General features: G+C 49.5%; 47 non-coding genes across 47 annotated transcripts; all 47 read left to right on the top strand.

Annotated features, from left to right (window-relative positions):
• The first annotated feature begins 76 nt into the window (after nt 1-76).
• On the top strand, nt 77-150 carry trnan-guu (transfer RNA asparagine (anticodon GUU)). The gene has a single exon. It is a non-coding gene; the product is annotated as a tRNA-Asn (tRNA).
• Nucleotides 151-1,489: 1,339 nt separating this feature from the next.
• On the top strand, nt 1,490-1,563 carry trnan-guu (transfer RNA asparagine (anticodon GUU)). The gene has a single exon. It is a non-coding gene; the product is annotated as a tRNA-Asn (tRNA).
• A 110-nt stretch (nt 1,564-1,673) lies between these two features.
• On the top strand, nt 1,674-1,747 carry trnan-guu (transfer RNA asparagine (anticodon GUU)). Its single transcript has one exon. It is a non-coding gene; the product is annotated as a tRNA-Asn (tRNA).
• A 110-nt stretch (nt 1,748-1,857) lies between these two features.
• Nucleotides 1,858-1,931, top strand: trnan-guu (transfer RNA asparagine (anticodon GUU)). Its single transcript has one exon. It is a non-coding gene; the product is annotated as a tRNA-Asn (tRNA).
• Nucleotides 1,932-2,041: 110 nt separating this feature from the next.
• Nucleotides 2,042-2,115, top strand: trnan-guu (transfer RNA asparagine (anticodon GUU)). The gene has a single exon. It is a non-coding gene; the product is annotated as a tRNA-Asn (tRNA).
• A 301-nt stretch (nt 2,116-2,416) lies between these two features.
• trnan-guu (transfer RNA asparagine (anticodon GUU)) lies at nt 2,417-2,490 on the top strand. Its single transcript has one exon. It is a non-coding gene; the product is annotated as a tRNA-Asn (tRNA).
• Nucleotides 2,491-2,792: 302 nt separating this feature from the next.
• On the top strand, nt 2,793-2,866 carry trnan-guu (transfer RNA asparagine (anticodon GUU)). The gene has a single exon. It is a non-coding gene; the product is annotated as a tRNA-Asn (tRNA).
• A 116-nt stretch (nt 2,867-2,982) lies between these two features.
• Nucleotides 2,983-3,056, top strand: trnan-guu (transfer RNA asparagine (anticodon GUU)). Its single transcript has one exon. It is a non-coding gene; the product is annotated as a tRNA-Asn (tRNA).
• Nucleotides 3,057-3,166: 110 nt separating this feature from the next.
• Nucleotides 3,167-3,240, top strand: trnan-guu (transfer RNA asparagine (anticodon GUU)). The gene has a single exon. It is a non-coding gene; the product is annotated as a tRNA-Asn (tRNA).
• Nucleotides 3,241-3,540: 300 nt separating this feature from the next.
• Nucleotides 3,541-3,614, top strand: trnan-guu (transfer RNA asparagine (anticodon GUU)). The gene has a single exon. It is a non-coding gene; the product is annotated as a tRNA-Asn (tRNA).
• A 116-nt stretch (nt 3,615-3,730) lies between these two features.
• trnan-guu (transfer RNA asparagine (anticodon GUU)) lies at nt 3,731-3,804 on the top strand. The gene has a single exon. It is a non-coding gene; the product is annotated as a tRNA-Asn (tRNA).
• Nucleotides 3,805-3,914: 110 nt separating this feature from the next.
• Nucleotides 3,915-3,988, top strand: trnan-guu (transfer RNA asparagine (anticodon GUU)). The gene has a single exon. It is a non-coding gene; the product is annotated as a tRNA-Asn (tRNA).
• Nucleotides 3,989-4,104: 116 nt separating this feature from the next.
• On the top strand, nt 4,105-4,178 carry trnan-guu (transfer RNA asparagine (anticodon GUU)). The gene has a single exon. It is a non-coding gene; the product is annotated as a tRNA-Asn (tRNA).
• A 175-nt stretch (nt 4,179-4,353) lies between these two features.
• trnan-guu (transfer RNA asparagine (anticodon GUU)) lies at nt 4,354-4,427 on the top strand. Its single transcript has one exon. It is a non-coding gene; the product is annotated as a tRNA-Asn (tRNA).
• A 116-nt stretch (nt 4,428-4,543) lies between these two features.
• On the top strand, nt 4,544-4,617 carry trnan-guu (transfer RNA asparagine (anticodon GUU)). The gene has a single exon. It is a non-coding gene; the product is annotated as a tRNA-Asn (tRNA).
• Nucleotides 4,618-4,733: 116 nt separating this feature from the next.
• On the top strand, nt 4,734-4,807 carry trnan-guu (transfer RNA asparagine (anticodon GUU)). The gene has a single exon. It is a non-coding gene; the product is annotated as a tRNA-Asn (tRNA).
• A 294-nt stretch (nt 4,808-5,101) lies between these two features.
• trnan-guu (transfer RNA asparagine (anticodon GUU)) lies at nt 5,102-5,175 on the top strand. The gene has a single exon. It is a non-coding gene; the product is annotated as a tRNA-Asn (tRNA).
• A 110-nt stretch (nt 5,176-5,285) lies between these two features.
• On the top strand, nt 5,286-5,359 carry trnan-guu (transfer RNA asparagine (anticodon GUU)). The gene has a single exon. It is a non-coding gene; the product is annotated as a tRNA-Asn (tRNA).
• Nucleotides 5,360-5,609: 250 nt separating this feature from the next.
• Nucleotides 5,610-5,683, top strand: trnan-guu (transfer RNA asparagine (anticodon GUU)). Its single transcript has one exon. It is a non-coding gene; the product is annotated as a tRNA-Asn (tRNA).
• Nucleotides 5,684-5,984: 301 nt separating this feature from the next.
• trnan-guu (transfer RNA asparagine (anticodon GUU)) lies at nt 5,985-6,058 on the top strand. Its single transcript has one exon. It is a non-coding gene; the product is annotated as a tRNA-Asn (tRNA).
• Nucleotides 6,059-6,174: 116 nt separating this feature from the next.
• Nucleotides 6,175-6,248, top strand: trnan-guu (transfer RNA asparagine (anticodon GUU)). Its single transcript has one exon. It is a non-coding gene; the product is annotated as a tRNA-Asn (tRNA).
• A 110-nt stretch (nt 6,249-6,358) lies between these two features.
• On the top strand, nt 6,359-6,432 carry trnan-guu (transfer RNA asparagine (anticodon GUU)). The gene has a single exon. It is a non-coding gene; the product is annotated as a tRNA-Asn (tRNA).
• A 116-nt stretch (nt 6,433-6,548) lies between these two features.
• Nucleotides 6,549-6,622, top strand: trnan-guu (transfer RNA asparagine (anticodon GUU)). The gene has a single exon. It is a non-coding gene; the product is annotated as a tRNA-Asn (tRNA).
• Nucleotides 6,623-6,797: 175 nt separating this feature from the next.
• trnan-guu (transfer RNA asparagine (anticodon GUU)) lies at nt 6,798-6,871 on the top strand. Its single transcript has one exon. It is a non-coding gene; the product is annotated as a tRNA-Asn (tRNA).
• Nucleotides 6,872-6,987: 116 nt separating this feature from the next.
• Nucleotides 6,988-7,061, top strand: trnan-guu (transfer RNA asparagine (anticodon GUU)). Its single transcript has one exon. It is a non-coding gene; the product is annotated as a tRNA-Asn (tRNA).
• A 116-nt stretch (nt 7,062-7,177) lies between these two features.
• trnan-guu (transfer RNA asparagine (anticodon GUU)) lies at nt 7,178-7,251 on the top strand. Its single transcript has one exon. It is a non-coding gene; the product is annotated as a tRNA-Asn (tRNA).
• A 294-nt stretch (nt 7,252-7,545) lies between these two features.
• Nucleotides 7,546-7,619, top strand: trnan-guu (transfer RNA asparagine (anticodon GUU)). The gene has a single exon. It is a non-coding gene; the product is annotated as a tRNA-Asn (tRNA).
• Nucleotides 7,620-7,729: 110 nt separating this feature from the next.
• Nucleotides 7,730-7,803, top strand: trnan-guu (transfer RNA asparagine (anticodon GUU)). The gene has a single exon. It is a non-coding gene; the product is annotated as a tRNA-Asn (tRNA).
• Nucleotides 7,804-7,913: 110 nt separating this feature from the next.
• trnan-guu (transfer RNA asparagine (anticodon GUU)) lies at nt 7,914-7,987 on the top strand. The gene has a single exon. It is a non-coding gene; the product is annotated as a tRNA-Asn (tRNA).
• A 301-nt stretch (nt 7,988-8,288) lies between these two features.
• Nucleotides 8,289-8,362, top strand: trnan-guu (transfer RNA asparagine (anticodon GUU)). The gene has a single exon. It is a non-coding gene; the product is annotated as a tRNA-Asn (tRNA).
• Nucleotides 8,363-8,664: 302 nt separating this feature from the next.
• Nucleotides 8,665-8,738, top strand: trnan-guu (transfer RNA asparagine (anticodon GUU)). The gene has a single exon. It is a non-coding gene; the product is annotated as a tRNA-Asn (tRNA).
• Nucleotides 8,739-8,854: 116 nt separating this feature from the next.
• On the top strand, nt 8,855-8,928 carry trnan-guu (transfer RNA asparagine (anticodon GUU)). The gene has a single exon. It is a non-coding gene; the product is annotated as a tRNA-Asn (tRNA).
• A 110-nt stretch (nt 8,929-9,038) lies between these two features.
• trnan-guu (transfer RNA asparagine (anticodon GUU)) lies at nt 9,039-9,112 on the top strand. Its single transcript has one exon. It is a non-coding gene; the product is annotated as a tRNA-Asn (tRNA).
• Nucleotides 9,113-9,412: 300 nt separating this feature from the next.
• On the top strand, nt 9,413-9,486 carry trnan-guu (transfer RNA asparagine (anticodon GUU)). The gene has a single exon. It is a non-coding gene; the product is annotated as a tRNA-Asn (tRNA).
• A 116-nt stretch (nt 9,487-9,602) lies between these two features.
• On the top strand, nt 9,603-9,676 carry trnan-guu (transfer RNA asparagine (anticodon GUU)). Its single transcript has one exon. It is a non-coding gene; the product is annotated as a tRNA-Asn (tRNA).
• A 110-nt stretch (nt 9,677-9,786) lies between these two features.
• trnan-guu (transfer RNA asparagine (anticodon GUU)) lies at nt 9,787-9,860 on the top strand. The gene has a single exon. It is a non-coding gene; the product is annotated as a tRNA-Asn (tRNA).
• A 116-nt stretch (nt 9,861-9,976) lies between these two features.
• On the top strand, nt 9,977-10,050 carry trnan-guu (transfer RNA asparagine (anticodon GUU)). The gene has a single exon. It is a non-coding gene; the product is annotated as a tRNA-Asn (tRNA).
• A 490-nt stretch (nt 10,051-10,540) lies between these two features.
• On the top strand, nt 10,541-10,614 carry trnan-guu (transfer RNA asparagine (anticodon GUU)). Its single transcript has one exon. It is a non-coding gene; the product is annotated as a tRNA-Asn (tRNA).
• A 365-nt stretch (nt 10,615-10,979) lies between these two features.
• On the top strand, nt 10,980-11,053 carry trnan-guu (transfer RNA asparagine (anticodon GUU)). Its single transcript has one exon. It is a non-coding gene; the product is annotated as a tRNA-Asn (tRNA).
• Nucleotides 11,054-11,169: 116 nt separating this feature from the next.
• On the top strand, nt 11,170-11,243 carry trnan-guu (transfer RNA asparagine (anticodon GUU)). The gene has a single exon. It is a non-coding gene; the product is annotated as a tRNA-Asn (tRNA).
• Nucleotides 11,244-11,537: 294 nt separating this feature from the next.
• Nucleotides 11,538-11,611, top strand: trnan-guu (transfer RNA asparagine (anticodon GUU)). The gene has a single exon. It is a non-coding gene; the product is annotated as a tRNA-Asn (tRNA).
• A 490-nt stretch (nt 11,612-12,101) lies between these two features.
• Nucleotides 12,102-12,175, top strand: trnan-guu (transfer RNA asparagine (anticodon GUU)). The gene has a single exon. It is a non-coding gene; the product is annotated as a tRNA-Asn (tRNA).
• A 365-nt stretch (nt 12,176-12,540) lies between these two features.
• On the top strand, nt 12,541-12,614 carry trnan-guu (transfer RNA asparagine (anticodon GUU)). Its single transcript has one exon. It is a non-coding gene; the product is annotated as a tRNA-Asn (tRNA).
• Nucleotides 12,615-12,730: 116 nt separating this feature from the next.
• trnan-guu (transfer RNA asparagine (anticodon GUU)) lies at nt 12,731-12,804 on the top strand. Its single transcript has one exon. It is a non-coding gene; the product is annotated as a tRNA-Asn (tRNA).
• Nucleotides 12,805-13,098: 294 nt separating this feature from the next.
• Nucleotides 13,099-13,172, top strand: trnan-guu (transfer RNA asparagine (anticodon GUU)). The gene has a single exon. It is a non-coding gene; the product is annotated as a tRNA-Asn (tRNA).
• A 110-nt stretch (nt 13,173-13,282) lies between these two features.
• On the top strand, nt 13,283-13,356 carry trnan-guu (transfer RNA asparagine (anticodon GUU)). Its single transcript has one exon. It is a non-coding gene; the product is annotated as a tRNA-Asn (tRNA).
• Nucleotides 13,357-13,466: 110 nt separating this feature from the next.
• Nucleotides 13,467-13,540, top strand: trnan-guu (transfer RNA asparagine (anticodon GUU)). The gene has a single exon. It is a non-coding gene; the product is annotated as a tRNA-Asn (tRNA).
• The last annotated feature ends 110 nt before the right edge of the window (nt 13,541-13,650 follow it).

Genomic DNA, 13,650 nt, shown 5'->3' with positions numbered 1-13,650 from the left:
AATATACTCAATTCTTAAATGACTGGTGGGAGCGGCCTCCCTATTGTGCCTAATTACCGAAGGGCCTCTCCTAACGGTCTCTGTGGCGCAATTGGTCAGCGCGTTCGGCTGTTAACCGAAAGGTTGGTGGTTCAAGCCCACCCAGGGACGTTTTGAGGAGAAAAAATATGCACTCGCCATACACTCACCGGCCACTTTATTAGGTACCCCATGCTAGTAACGGGTTGGACCCCCTTTTGCCTTCAGAACTGCCTCAATTCTTTGTGGCATAGATTCAACAAGGTGCTGGAAGCATTCCTCAGGGAGTTTGGTCCATATTGACATGATGGCATCACACAGTTGCCGCAGATTTGTCGGCTGCACATCCATGATGCGAATCTCCCGTTCCACCACATCCCAAAGATGCTCTATTGGATTGAGATCTGGTGATTGTGGAGGCCATTTGAGTACAGCGAACTCATTGTCATGTTCAAGAAACCAGTCTGAGATGATTCCAGCTTTATGACATGGCGCATTATCCTGCTGAAAGTAGCCATCAGAAGTTGGGTACATTGTGGTCATAAAGGGATGGACATGGTCAGCAACAATACTCAGGTAGGCTGTGGCGTTGCAACGATGCTCAATTGGTACCAAGGGGCCCAAAGAGTGCCAAGAAAATATCCCCCACACCATGACACCACCACCACCAGCCTGAACCGTTGATACAAGGCAGGATGGATCCATGCTTTCATGTTGTAGACGCCAAATTCTGACCCTACCATCCGAATGTCGCAGCAGAAATCGAGACTCATCAGACCAGACAACGTTTTTCCAATCTTCTATTGTCCAATTTCGATGAGCTTGTGCAAATTGTAGCCTCAGTTTCCTGTTCTTAGCTGAAAGGAGTGGCACCCGGTGTGGTCTTCTGCTGCTGTAGCCCATCTGCCTCAAAGTTCCACGTACTGTGGGTTCAGAGATGCTCTTATGCCCACCTTGGTTGTAACGGGTGGTTGTTTGAGTCACTGTTGCCCTTCTATCAGCTCGAACCAGTCTGGCCATTCTCCTCTGACCTCTGGCATCAACAAGGCATTTCCGCCCACAGAACTGCCGCTCACTGGATGTTTTTTCTTTTTCGGACCATTCTCTGTAAACCCTAGAGATGGTTGTGCGTGAAAATCCCAGTAGATTAGCAGTTTCTGAAATACTCAGACCAGCCCTTCTGGCACCAACAATCATGCCACGTTCAAAGTCACTCAAATCACCTTTCTTCCCCATACTGATGCTCGGTTTGAACTGCAGGAGATTGTCTTGACAATGTCTACATGCCTAAATGCACTGAGTTGCCGCCATGTGATTGGCTGCTTAGAAATTAAGTGTTAACGAGCAGTTGGACTGGTGTACCTAATAAAGTGGCCGGTGAGTGTATGTTATTGAAGTATACTCATTTCTTAAATGACTGGTGGGAGCGGGCTCCCTATCGTGCCTAATTACCGAAGGGCCTCCCACGACGGTCTCTGTGGCGCAATTGGTCAGCGCGTTCGGCTGTTAACCGAAAGGTTGGTGGTTCAAGCCCACCCAGGGACGTGATGAGGAGATAAAACTATGCACATGCTTTTTAAATATACTAATTTCTTAATTGACTGGTGGGAGCGGCCTCCCTATTGTGCCTAATTACCGAAGGGCCTCTCACGACGGTCTCTGTGGCGCAATTGGTCAGCGCGTTCGGCTGTTAACCGAAAGGTTGGTGGTTCAAGCCCACCCAGGGACGTGATGAGGAGATAAAACTATGCACATGCTTTTTAAATATACTAATTTCTTAATTGACTGGTGGGAGCGGCCTCCCTATTGTGCCTAATTACCGAAGGGCCTCTCACGACGGTCTCTGTGGCGCAATTGGTCAGCGCGTTCGGCTGTTAACCGAAAGGTTGGTGGTTCAAGCCCACCCAGGGACGTTTTGAGGAGATAAAACTATGCACATGCTTTTTAAATATACTAATTTCTTAATTGACTGGTGGGAGCGGCCTCCCTATTGTGCCTAATTACCGAAGGGCCTCTCACGACGGTCTCTGTGGCGCAATTGGTCAGCGCGTTCGGCTGTTAACCGAAAGGTTGGTGGTTCAAGCCCACCCAGGGACGTTTTGAGGAGAAAAAATATGCACTCACCATATGTTATTGAAGTATACTCATTTCTTAAATGACTGGTGGGAGCGGGCTCCCTTTCGTGCCTAATTACCGAAGGGCCTCTCCTAGCGGTCTCTGTGGCGCAATTGGTCAGCGCGTTCGGCTGTTAACCGAAAGGATGGTGGTTCAAGCCCACCCACGGACGTGATGAGGAGAAAAAAATGTGCACATGGTTTTAAAAATATACTCAATTCTTAAATGACTGGTGGGAGCGGCCTCCCTATTGTGCCTAATTACGGAAGGGCCTCTCACAACGGTCTCTGTGGCGCAATTGGTCAGCGCGTTCGGCTGTTAACCGAAAGGATGGTGGTTCAAGCCCACCCAGGGACGTGATGAGGAGAAAAAAATGTGCACATGGTTTTAAAAATATACTCAATTCTTTAATGACTGGTGGGAGCGGCCTCCCTATTGTGCCTAATTACCGAAGGGCCTCTCACGACGGTCTCTGTGGCGCAATTGGTCAGCGCGTTCGGCTGTTAACCGAAAGGTTGGTGGTTCAAGCCCATCCAGGGACGTTTTGAGGAGATAAAACTATGCACTCGCCATATGTTATTGAAGTATACTCATTTCTTAAATGACTGGTGGGAGCGGGCTCCCTATCGTGCCTAATTACCGAAGGGCCTCCCACGACGGTCTCTGTGGCGCAATTGGTCAGCGCGTTCGGCTGTTAACCGAAAGGTTGGTGGTTCAAGCCCACCCAGGGACGTTTTGAGGAGAAAAAATATGCACTCACCATATGTTATTGAAGTATACTCATTTCTTAAATGACTGGTGGGAGCGGGCTCCCTATCGTGCCTAATTACCGAAGGGCCTCTCACGACGGTCTCTGTGGCGCAATTGGTCAGCGCGTTCGGCTGTTAACCGAAAGGTTGGTGGTTCAAGCCCACCCAGGGACATGATGAGGAGATAAAACTATGCACATGCTTTTTAAATATACTAATTTCTTAATTGACTGGTGGGAGCGGCCTCCCTATTATGCCTAATTACCGAAGGGCCTCTCACGACGGTCTCTGTGGCGCAATTGGTCAGCGCGTTCGGCTGTTAACCGAAAGGTTGGTGGTTCAAGCCCACCCAGGGACGTGATGAGGAGATAAAACTATGCACATGCTTTTTAAATATACTAATTTCTTAATTGACTGGTGGGAGCGGCCTCCCTATTGTGCCTAATTACCGAAGGGCCTCTCACGACGGTCTCTGTGGCGCAATTGGTCAGCGCTTTCGGCTGTTAACCGAAAGGTTGGTGGTTCAAGCCCACCCAGGGACGTTTTGAGGAGAAAAAATATGCTCTCGCAATATTGTTTTGAAGTATACTCATTTCTTAATTAACTGGTGGGACAGGCCTCCCTATCGTGCGTAATTACGCAAGGCCTTCTCACAACGGTCTCTGTGGCGCAATTGGTCAGCGCGTTCGGCTGTTAACCGAAAGGTTGGTGGTTCAAGCCCACCCAGGGACGTTTTGAGGAGAAAAAATATGCACTCACCATATGTTATTGAAGTATACTCATTTCTTAAATGACTGGTGGGAGCGGGCTCCCTATCGTGCCTAATTACCGAAGGGCCTCTCCTAGCGGTCTCTGTGGCGCAATTGGTCAGCGCGTTCGGCTGTTAACCGAAAGGTTGGTGGTTCAAGCCCACCCAGGGACGTTTTGAGGAGATAAAACTATGCACATGCTTTTTAAATATACTAATTTCTTAATTGACTGGTGGGAGCGGCCTCCCTATTGTGCCTAATTACCGAAGGGCCTCTCACGACGGTCTCTGTGGCGCAATTGGTCAGCGCGTTCGGCTGTTAACCGAAAGGTTGGTGGTTCAAGCCCACCCAGGGACGTTTTGAGGAGAAAAAATATGCACTCACCATATGTTATTGAAGTATACTCATTTCTTAAATGACTGGTGGGAGCGGGCTCCCTATCGTGCCTAATTACCGAAGGGCCTCCCACGACGGTCTCTGTGGCGCAATTGGTCAGCGCGTTCGGCTGTTAACCGAAAGGTTGGTGGTTCAAGCCCACCCAGGGACGTGATGAGGAGATAAAACTATGCACATGCTTTTTAAATATACTAATTTCTTAATTGACTGGTGGGAGCGGCCTCCCTATTGTGCCTAATTACCGAAGGGCCTCTCACGACGGTCTCTGTGGCGCAATTGGTCAGCGCGTTCGGCTGTGCCTAATTACCGAAGGGCCTCTCACGACGGTCTCTGTGGCGCAATTGGTCAGCGCGTTCGGCTGTTAACCGAAAGGTTGGTGGTTCAAGCCCACCCAGGGACGTTTTGAGGAGAAAAAATATGCACTCACCATATGTTATTGAAGTATACTCATTTCTTAAATGACTGGTGGGAGCGGGCTCCCTATCGTGCCTAATTACCGAAGGGCCTCTCCTAGCGGTCTCTGTGGCGCAATTGGTCAGCGCGTTCGGCTGTTAACCGAAAGGTTGGTGGTTCAAGCCCACCCAGGGACGTTTTGAGGAGAAAAAATATGCACTCGCCATATGTTATTGAAGTATACTCATTTCTTAAATGACTGGTGGGAGCGGGCTCCCTATCGTGCCTAATTACCGAAGGGCCTCTCACGACGGTCTCTGTGGCGCAATTGGTCAGCGCGTTCGGCTGTTAACCGAAAGGTTGGTGGTTCAAGCCCACCCAGGGACATGATGAGGAGATAAAACTATGCACATGCTTTTTAAATATACTAATTTCTTAATTGACTGGTGGGAGCGGCCTCCCTATTATGCCTAATTACCGAAGGGCCTCTCACGACGGTCTCTGTGGCGCAATTGGTCAGCGCGTTCGGCTGTTAATCGAAAGGTTGGTGGTTCAAGCCCACCCAGGGACGTGATGAGGAGATAAAACTATGCACATGCTTTTTAAATATACTAATTTCTTAATTGACTGGTGGGAGCGGCCTCCCTATTGTGCCTAATTACCGAAGGGCCTCTCACGACGGTCTCTGTGGCGCAATTGGTCAGCGCGTTCGGCTGTTAACCGAAAGGTTGGTGGTTCAAGCCCACCCAGGGACGTGATGAGGAGATAAAACTATGCACATGCTTTTTAAATATACTAATTTCTTAATTGACTGGTGGGAGCGGCCTCCCTATTGTGCCTAATTACCGAAGGGCCTCTCACGACGGTCTCTGTGGCGCAATTGGTCAGCGCGTTCGGCTGTTAACCGAAAGGTTGGTGGTTCAAGCCCACCCAGGGACGTTTTGAGGAGATAAAACTATGCACATGCTTTTTAAATATACTAATTTCTTAATTGACTGGTGGGAGCGGCCTCCCTATTGTGCCTAATTACCGTCGGCTGTTAACCGAAAGGATGGTGGTTCAAGCCCACCCACGGACGTGATGAGGAGAAAAAAATGTGCACATGGTTTTAAAAATATACTCAATTCTTAAATGACTGGTGGGAGCGGCCTCCCTATTGTGCCTAATTACGGAAGGGCCTCTCACAACGGTCTCTGTGGCGCAATTGGTCAGCGCGTTCGGCTGTTAACCGAAAGGATGGTGGTTCAAGCCCACCCAGGGACGTGATGAGGAGAAAAAATGTGCACATGGTTTTAAAAATATACTCAATTCTTTAATGACTGGTGGGAGCGGCCTCCCTATTGTGCCTAATTACCGAAGGGCCTCTCACGACGGTCTCTGTGGCGCAATTGGTCAGCGCGTTCGGCTGTTAACCGAAAGGTTGGTGGTTCAAGCCCATCCAGGGACGTTTTGAGGAGATAAAACTATGCACTCGCCATATGTTATTGAAGTATACTCATTTCTTAAATGACTGGTGGGAGCGGGCTCCCTATCGTGCCTAATTACCGAAGGGCCTCCCACGACGGTCTCTGTGGCGCAATTGGTCAGCGCGTTCGGCTGTTAACCGAAAGGTTGGTGGTTCAAGCCCACCCAGGGACGTTTTGAGGAGAAAAAATATGCACTCACCATATGTTATTGAAGTATACTCATTTCTTAAATGACTGGTGGGAGCGGGCTCCCTATCGTGCCTAATTACCGAAGGGCCTCTCCTAGCGGTCTCTGTGGCGCAATTGGTCAGCGCGTTCGGCTGTTAACCGAAAGGTTGGTGGTTCAAGCCCACCCAGGGACGTTTTGAGGAGATAAAACTATGCACATGCTTTTTAAATATACTAATTTCTTAATTGACTGGTGGGAGCGGCCTCCCTATTGTGCCTAATTACCGAAGGGCCTCTCACGACGGTCTCTGTGGCGCAATTGGTCAGCGCGTTCGGCTGTTAACCGAAAGGTTGGTGGTTCAAGCCCACCCAGGGACGTTTTGAGGAGAAAAAATATGCACTCACCATATGTTATTGAAGTATACTCATTTCTTAAATGACTGGTGGGAGCGGGCTCCCTATCGTGCCTAATTACCGAAGGGCCTCCCACGACGGTCTCTGTGGCGCAATTGGTCAGCGCGTTCGGCTGTTAACCGAAAGGTTGGTGGTTCAAGCCCACCCAGGGACGTGATGAGGAGATAAAACTATGCACATGCTTTTTAAATATACTAATTTCTTAATTGACTGGTGGGAGCGGCCTCCCTATTGTGCCTAATTACCGAAGGGCCTCTCACGACGGTCTCTGTGGCGCAATTGGTCAGCGCGTTCGGCTGTGCCTAATTACCGAAGGGCCTCTCACGACGGTCTCTGTGGCGCAATTGGTCAGCGCGTTCGGCTGTTAACCGAAAGGTTGGTGGTTCAAGCCCACCCAGGGACGTTTTGAGGAGAAAAAATATGCACTCACCATATGTTATTGAAGTATACTCATTTCTTAAATGACTGGTGGGAGCGGGCTCCCTATCGTGCCTAATTACCGAAGGGCCTCTCCTAGCGGTCTCTGTGGCGCAATTGGTCAGCGCGTTCGGCTGTTAACCGAAAGGTTGGTGGTTCAAGCCCACCCAGGGACGTTTTGAGGAGAAAAAATATGCACTCGCCATATGTTATTGAAGTATACTCATTTCTTAAATGACTGGTGGGAGCGGGCTCCCTATCGTGCCTAATTACCGAAGGGCCTCTCACGACGGTCTCTGTGGCGCAATTGGTCAGCGCGTTCGGCTGTTAACCGAAAGGTTGGTGGTTCAAGCCCACCCAGGGACATGATGAGGAGATAAAACTATGCACATGCTTTTTAAATATACTAATTTCTTAATTGACTGGTGGGAGCGGCCTCCCTATTATGCCTAATTACCGAAGGGCCTCTCACGACGGTCTCTGTGGCGCAATTGGTCAGCGCGTTCGGCTGTTAATCGAAAGGTTGGTGGTTCAAGCCCACCCAGGGACGTGATGAGGAGATAAAACTATGCACATGCTTTTTAAATATACTAATTTCTTAATTGACTGGTGGGAGCGGCCTCCCTATTGTGCCTAATTACCGAAGGGCCTCTCACGACGGTCTCTGTGGCGCAATTGGTCAGCGCGTTCGGCTGTTAACCGAAAGGTTGGTGGTTCAAGCCCACCCAGGGACGTGATGAGGAGATAAAACTATGCACATGCTTTTTAAATATACTAATTTCTTAATTGACTGGTGGGAGCGGCCTCCCTATTGTGCCTAATTACCGAAGGGCCTCTCACGACGGTCTCTGTGGCGCAATTGGTCAGCGCGTTCGGCTGTTAACCGAAAGGTTGGTGGTTCAAGCCCACCCAGGGACGTTTTGAGGAGATAAAACTATGCACATGCTTTTTAAATATACTAATTTCTTAATTGACTGGTGGGAGCGGCCTCCCTATTGTGCCTAATTACCGAAGGGCCTCTCACGACGGTCTCTGTGGCGCAATTGGTCAGCGCGTTCGGCTGTTAACCGAAAGGTTGGTGGTTCAAGCCCACCCAGGGACGTTTTGAGGAGAAAAAATATGCACTCACCATATGTTATTGAAGTATACTCATTTCTTAAATGACTGGTGGGAGCGGGCTCCCTTTCGTGCCTAATTACCGAAGGGCCTCTCCTAGCGGTCTCTGTGGCGCAATTGGTCAGCGCGTTCGGCTGTTAACCGAAAGGATGGTGGTTCAAGCCCACCCACGGACGTGATGAGGAGAAAAAAATGTGCACATGGTTTTAAAAATATACTCAATTCTTAAATGACTGGTGGGAGCGGCCTCCCTATTGTGCCTAATTACGGAAGGGCCTCTCACAACGGTCTCTGTGGCGCAATTGGTCAGCGCGTTCGGCTGTTAACCGAAAGGATGGTGGTTCAAGCCCACCCAGGGACGTGATGAGGAGAAAAAAATGTGCACATGGTTTTAAAAATATACTCAATTCTTTAATGACTGGTGGGAGCGGCCTCCCTATTGTGCCTAATTACCGAAGGGCCTCTCACGACGGTCTCTGTGGCGCAATTGGTCAGCGCGTTCGGCTGTTAACCGAAAGGTTGGTGGTTCAAGCCCATCCAGGGACGTTTTGAGGAGATAAAACTATGCACTCGCCATATGTTATTGAAGTATACTCATTTCTTAAATGACTGGTGGGAGCGGGCTCCCTATCGTGCCTAATTACCGAAGGGCCTCCCACGACGGTCTCTGTGGCGCAATTGGTCAGCGCGTTCGGCTGTTAACCGAAAGGTTGGTGGTTCAAGCCCACCCAGGGACGTTTTGAGGAGAAAAAATATGCACTCACCATATGTTATTGAAGTATACTCATTTCTTAAATGACTGGTGGGAGCGGGCTCCCTATCGTGCCTAATTACCGAAGGGCCTCTCACGACGGTCTCTGTGGCGCAATTGGTCAGCGCGTTCGGCTGTTAACCGAAAGGTTGGTGGTTCAAGCCCACCCAGGGACATGATGAGGAGATAAAACTATGCACATGCTTTTTAAATATACTAATTTCTTAATTGACTGGTGGGAGCGGCCTCCCTATTATGCCTAATTACCGAAGGGCCTCTCACGACGGTCTCTGTGGCGCAATTGGTCAGCGCGTTCGGCTGTTAACCGAAAGGTTGGTGGTTCAAGCCCACCCAGGGACGTGATGAGGAGATAAAACTATGCACATGCTTTTTAAATATACTAATTTCTTAATTGACTGGTGGGAGCGGCCTCCCTATTGTGCCTAATTACCGAAGGGCCTCTCACGACGGTCTCTGTGGCGCAATTGGTCAGCGCTTTCGGCTGTTAACCGAAAGGTTGGTGGTTCAAGCCCACCCAGGGACGTTTTGAGGAGAAAAAATATGCTCTCGCAATATTGTTTTGAAGTATACTCATTTCTTAATTAACTGGTGGGACAGGCCTCCCTATCGTGCGTAATTACGCAAGGCCTTCTCACAACGGTCTCTGTGGCGCAATTGGTCAGCGCGTTCGGCTGTTAACCGAAAGGTTGGTGGTTCAAGCCCACCCAGGGACGTTTTGAGGAGAAAAAATATGCACTCACCATATGTTATTGAAGTATACTCATTTCTTAAATGACTGGTGGGAGCGGGCTCCCTATCGTGCCTAATTACCGAAGGGCCTCTCCTAGCGGTCTCTGTGGCGCAATTGGTCAGCGCGTTCGGCTGTTAACCGAAAGGTTGGTGGTTCAAGCCCACCCAGGGACGTTTTGAGGAGATAAAACTATGCACATGCTTTTTAAATATACTAATTTCTTAATTGACTGGTGGGAGCGGCCTCCCTATTGTGCCTAATTACCGAAGGGCCTCTCACGACGGTCTCTGTGGCGCAATTGGTCAGCGCGTTCGGCTGTTAACCGAAAGGTTGGTGGTTCAAGCCCACCCAGGGACGTTTTGAGGAGAAAAAATATGCACTCACCATATGTTATTGAAGTATACTCATTTCTTAAATGACTGGTGGGAGCGGGCTCCCTATCGTGCCTAATTACCGAAGGGCCTCTCCTAGCGGTCTCTGTGGCGCAATTGGTCAGCGCGTTCGGCTGTTAACCGAAAGGTTGGTGGTTCAAGCCCACCCAGGGACGTTTTGAGGAGATAAAACTATGCACATGCTTTTTAAATATACTAATTTCTTAATTGACTGGTGGGAGCGGCCTCCCTATTGTGCCTAATTACCGAAGGGCCTCTCACGACGGTCTCTGTGGCGCAATTGGTCAGCGCGTTCGGCTGTTAACTGAAAGGTTGGTGGTTCAAGCCCACCCAGGGACGTTTTGAGGAGAAAAAATATGCACTCGCCATATGTTATTGAAGTATACTCATTTCTTAAATGACTGGTGGGAGCGGGCTCCCTATCGTGCCTAATTACCGAAGGGCCTCCCACGACGGTCTCTGTGGCGCAATTGGTCAGCGTGTTCGGCTGTTGACCGAAAGGTTGGTGGTTCAAGCCCACCCAGGGACGTTTTGAGGAGAAAAAATATGCACTCACCATATGTTATTGAAGTATACTCATTTCTTAAATGACTGGTGGGAGCGGGCTCCCTATCGTGCCTAATTACCGAAGGGCCTCCCACGACGGTCTCTGTGGCGCAATTGGTCAGCGCGTTCGGCTGTTAACCGAAAGGTTGGTGGTTCAAGCCCACCCAGGGACGTGATGAGGAGATAAAACTATGCACATGCTTTTTAAATATACTAATTTCTTAATTGACTGGTGGGAGCGGCCTCCCTATTGTGCCTAATTACCGAAGGGCCTCTCACGACGGTCTCTGTGGCGCAATTGGTCAGCGCGTTCGGCTGTGCCTAATTACCGAAGGGCCTCTCACGACGGTCTCTGTGGCGCAATTGGTCAGCGCGTTCGGCTGTTAACCGAAATGTTGGTGGTTCAAGCCCACCCAGGGACGTTTTGAGGAGAAAAAATATGCACTCACCATATGTTATTGAAGTATACTCATTTCTTAAATGACTGGTGGGAGCGGGCTCCCTATCGTGCCTAATTACCGAAGGGCCTCTCCTAGCGGTCTCTGTGGCGCAATTGGTCAGCGCGTTCGGCTGTTAACCGAAAGGTTGGTGGTTCAAGCCCACCCAGGGACGTTTTGAGGAGAAAAAATATGCACTCGCCATATGTTATTGAAGTATACTCATTTCTTAAATGACTGGTGGGAGCGGGCTCCCTATCGTGCCTAATTACCGAAGGGCCTCTCACGACGGTCTCTGTGGCGCAATTGGTCAGCGCGTTCGGCTGTTAACCGAAAGGTTGGTGGTTCAAGCCCACCCAGGGACATGATGAGGAGATAAAACTATGCACATGCTTTTTAAATATACTAATTTCTTAATTGACTGGTGGGAGCGGCCTCCCTATTATGCCTAATTACCGAAGGGCCTCTCACGACGGTCTCTGTGGCGCAATTGGTCAGCGCGTTCGGCTGTTAATCGAAAGGTTGGTGGTTCAAGCCCACCCAGGGACGTGATGAGGAGATAAAACTATGCACATGCTTTTTAAATATACTAATTTCTTAATTGACTGGTGGGAGCGGCCTCCCTATTGTGCCTAATTACCAAAGGGCCTCTCACGACGGTCTCTGTGGCGCAATTGGTCAGCGCGTTCGGCTGTTAACCGAAAGGTTGGTGGTTCAAGCCCACCCAGGGACGTGATGAGGAGATAAAACTATGCACATGCTTTTTAAATATACTAATTTCTTAATTGACTGGTGGGAGCGGCCTCCCTATTGTGCCTAATTACCGAAGGGCCTCTCACGACGGTCTCTGTGGCGCAATTGGTCAGCGCGTTCGGCTGTTAACTGAAAGGTTGGTGGTTCAAGCCCACCCAGGGACGTTTTGAGGAGAAAAAATATGCACTCGCCATATGTTATTGAAGTATACTCATTTCTTAAATGACTGGTGGGAGCGGGCTCCCTATCGTGCCTAATTACCGAAGGGCCTCCCACGACGGTCTCTGTGGCGCAATTGGTCAGCGTGTTCGGCTGTTGACCGAAAGGTTGGTGGTTCAAGCCCACCCAGGGACGTTTTGAGGAGAAAAAATATGCACTCACCATATGTTATTGAAGTATACTCATTTCTTAAATGACTGGTGGGAGCGGGCTCCCTATCGTGCCTAATTACCGAAGGGCCTCCCACGACGGTCTCTGTGGCGCAATTGGTCAGCGCGTTCGGCTGTTAACCGAAAGGTTGGTGGTTCAAGCCCACCCAGGGACGTGATGAGGAGATAAAACTATGCACATGCTTTTTAAATATACTAATTTCTTAATTGACTGGTGGGAGCGGCCTCCCTATTGTGCCTAATTACCGAAGGGCCTCTCACGACGGTCTCTGTGGCGCAATTGGTCAGCGCGTTCGGCTGTGCCTAATTACCGAAGGGCCTCTCACGACGGTCTCTGTGGCGCAATTGGTCAGCGCGTTCGGCTGTTAACCGAAATGTTGGTGGTTCAAGCCCACCCAGGGACGTTTTGAGGAGAAAAAATATGCACTCACCATATGTTATTGAAGTATACTCATTTCTTAAATGACTGGTGGGAGCGGGCTCCCTATCGTGCCTAATTACCGAAGGGCCTCTCCTAGCGGTCTCTGTGGCGCAATTGGTCAGCGCGTTCGGCTGTTAACCGAAAGGTTGGTGGTTCAAGCCCACCCAGGGACGTTTTGAGGAGAAAAAATATGCACTCGCCATATGTTATTGAAGTATACTCATTTCTTAAATGACTGGTGGGAGCGGGCTCCCTATCGTGCCTAATTACCGAAGGGCCTCTCACGACGGTCTCTGTGGCGCAATTGGTCAGCGCGTTCGGCTGTTAACCGAAAGGTTGGTGGTTCAAGCCCACCCAGGGACATGATGAGGAGATAAAACTATGCACATGCTTTTTAAATATACTAATTTCTTAATTGACTGGTGGGAGCGGCCTCCCTATTATGCCTAATTACCGAAGGGCCTCTCACGACGGTCTCTGTGGCGCAATTGGTCAGCGCGTTCGGCTGTTAATCGAAAGGTTGGTGGTTCAAGCCCACCCAGGGACGTGATGAGGAGATAAAACTATGCACATGCTTTTTAAATATACTAATTTCTTAATTGACTGGTGGGAGCGGCCTCCCTATTGTGCCTAATTACCGAAGGGCCTCTCACGACGGTCTCTGTGGCGCAATTGGTCAGCGCGTTCGGCTGTTAACCGAAAGGTTGGTGGTTCAAGCCCACCCAGGGACGTGATGAGGAGATAAAACTATGCACATGCTTTTTAAATATACTAATTTCTTAATTGACTGGTGGGAGCGGCCTCCCTATTGTGCCTAATTACCGAAGGGCCTCTCACGACGGTCTCTGTGGCGCAATTGGTCAGCGCGTTCGGCTGTTAACCGAAAGGTTGGTGGTTCAAGCCCACCCAGGGACGTTTTGAGGAGATAAAACTATGCACATGCTTTTTAAATATACTAATTTCTTAATTGACTGGTGGGAGCGGCCTCCCTATTGTGCCTAATTACCGAAGGGCCTCTCACGACGGTCTCTGTGGCGCAATTGGTCAGCGCGTTCGGCTGTTAACCGAAAGGTTGGTGGTTCAAGCCCACCCAGGGACGTTTTGAGGAGAAAAAATATGCACTCACCATATGTTATTGAAGTATACTCATTTCTTAAATGACTGGTGGGAGCGGGCTCCCTTTCGTGCCTAATTACCGAAGGGCCTCTC

The sequence above is a fragment of the Pungitius pungitius genome, chromosome 1, assembly GCF_949316345.1.
Source record: "Pungitius pungitius chromosome 1, fPunPun2.1, whole genome shotgun sequence".
Taxonomy (NCBI): Eukaryota; Metazoa; Chordata; class Actinopteri; order Perciformes; family Gasterosteidae; genus Pungitius; species Pungitius pungitius.
This window is presented reverse-complemented; position numbering and strand designations above follow the sequence as displayed.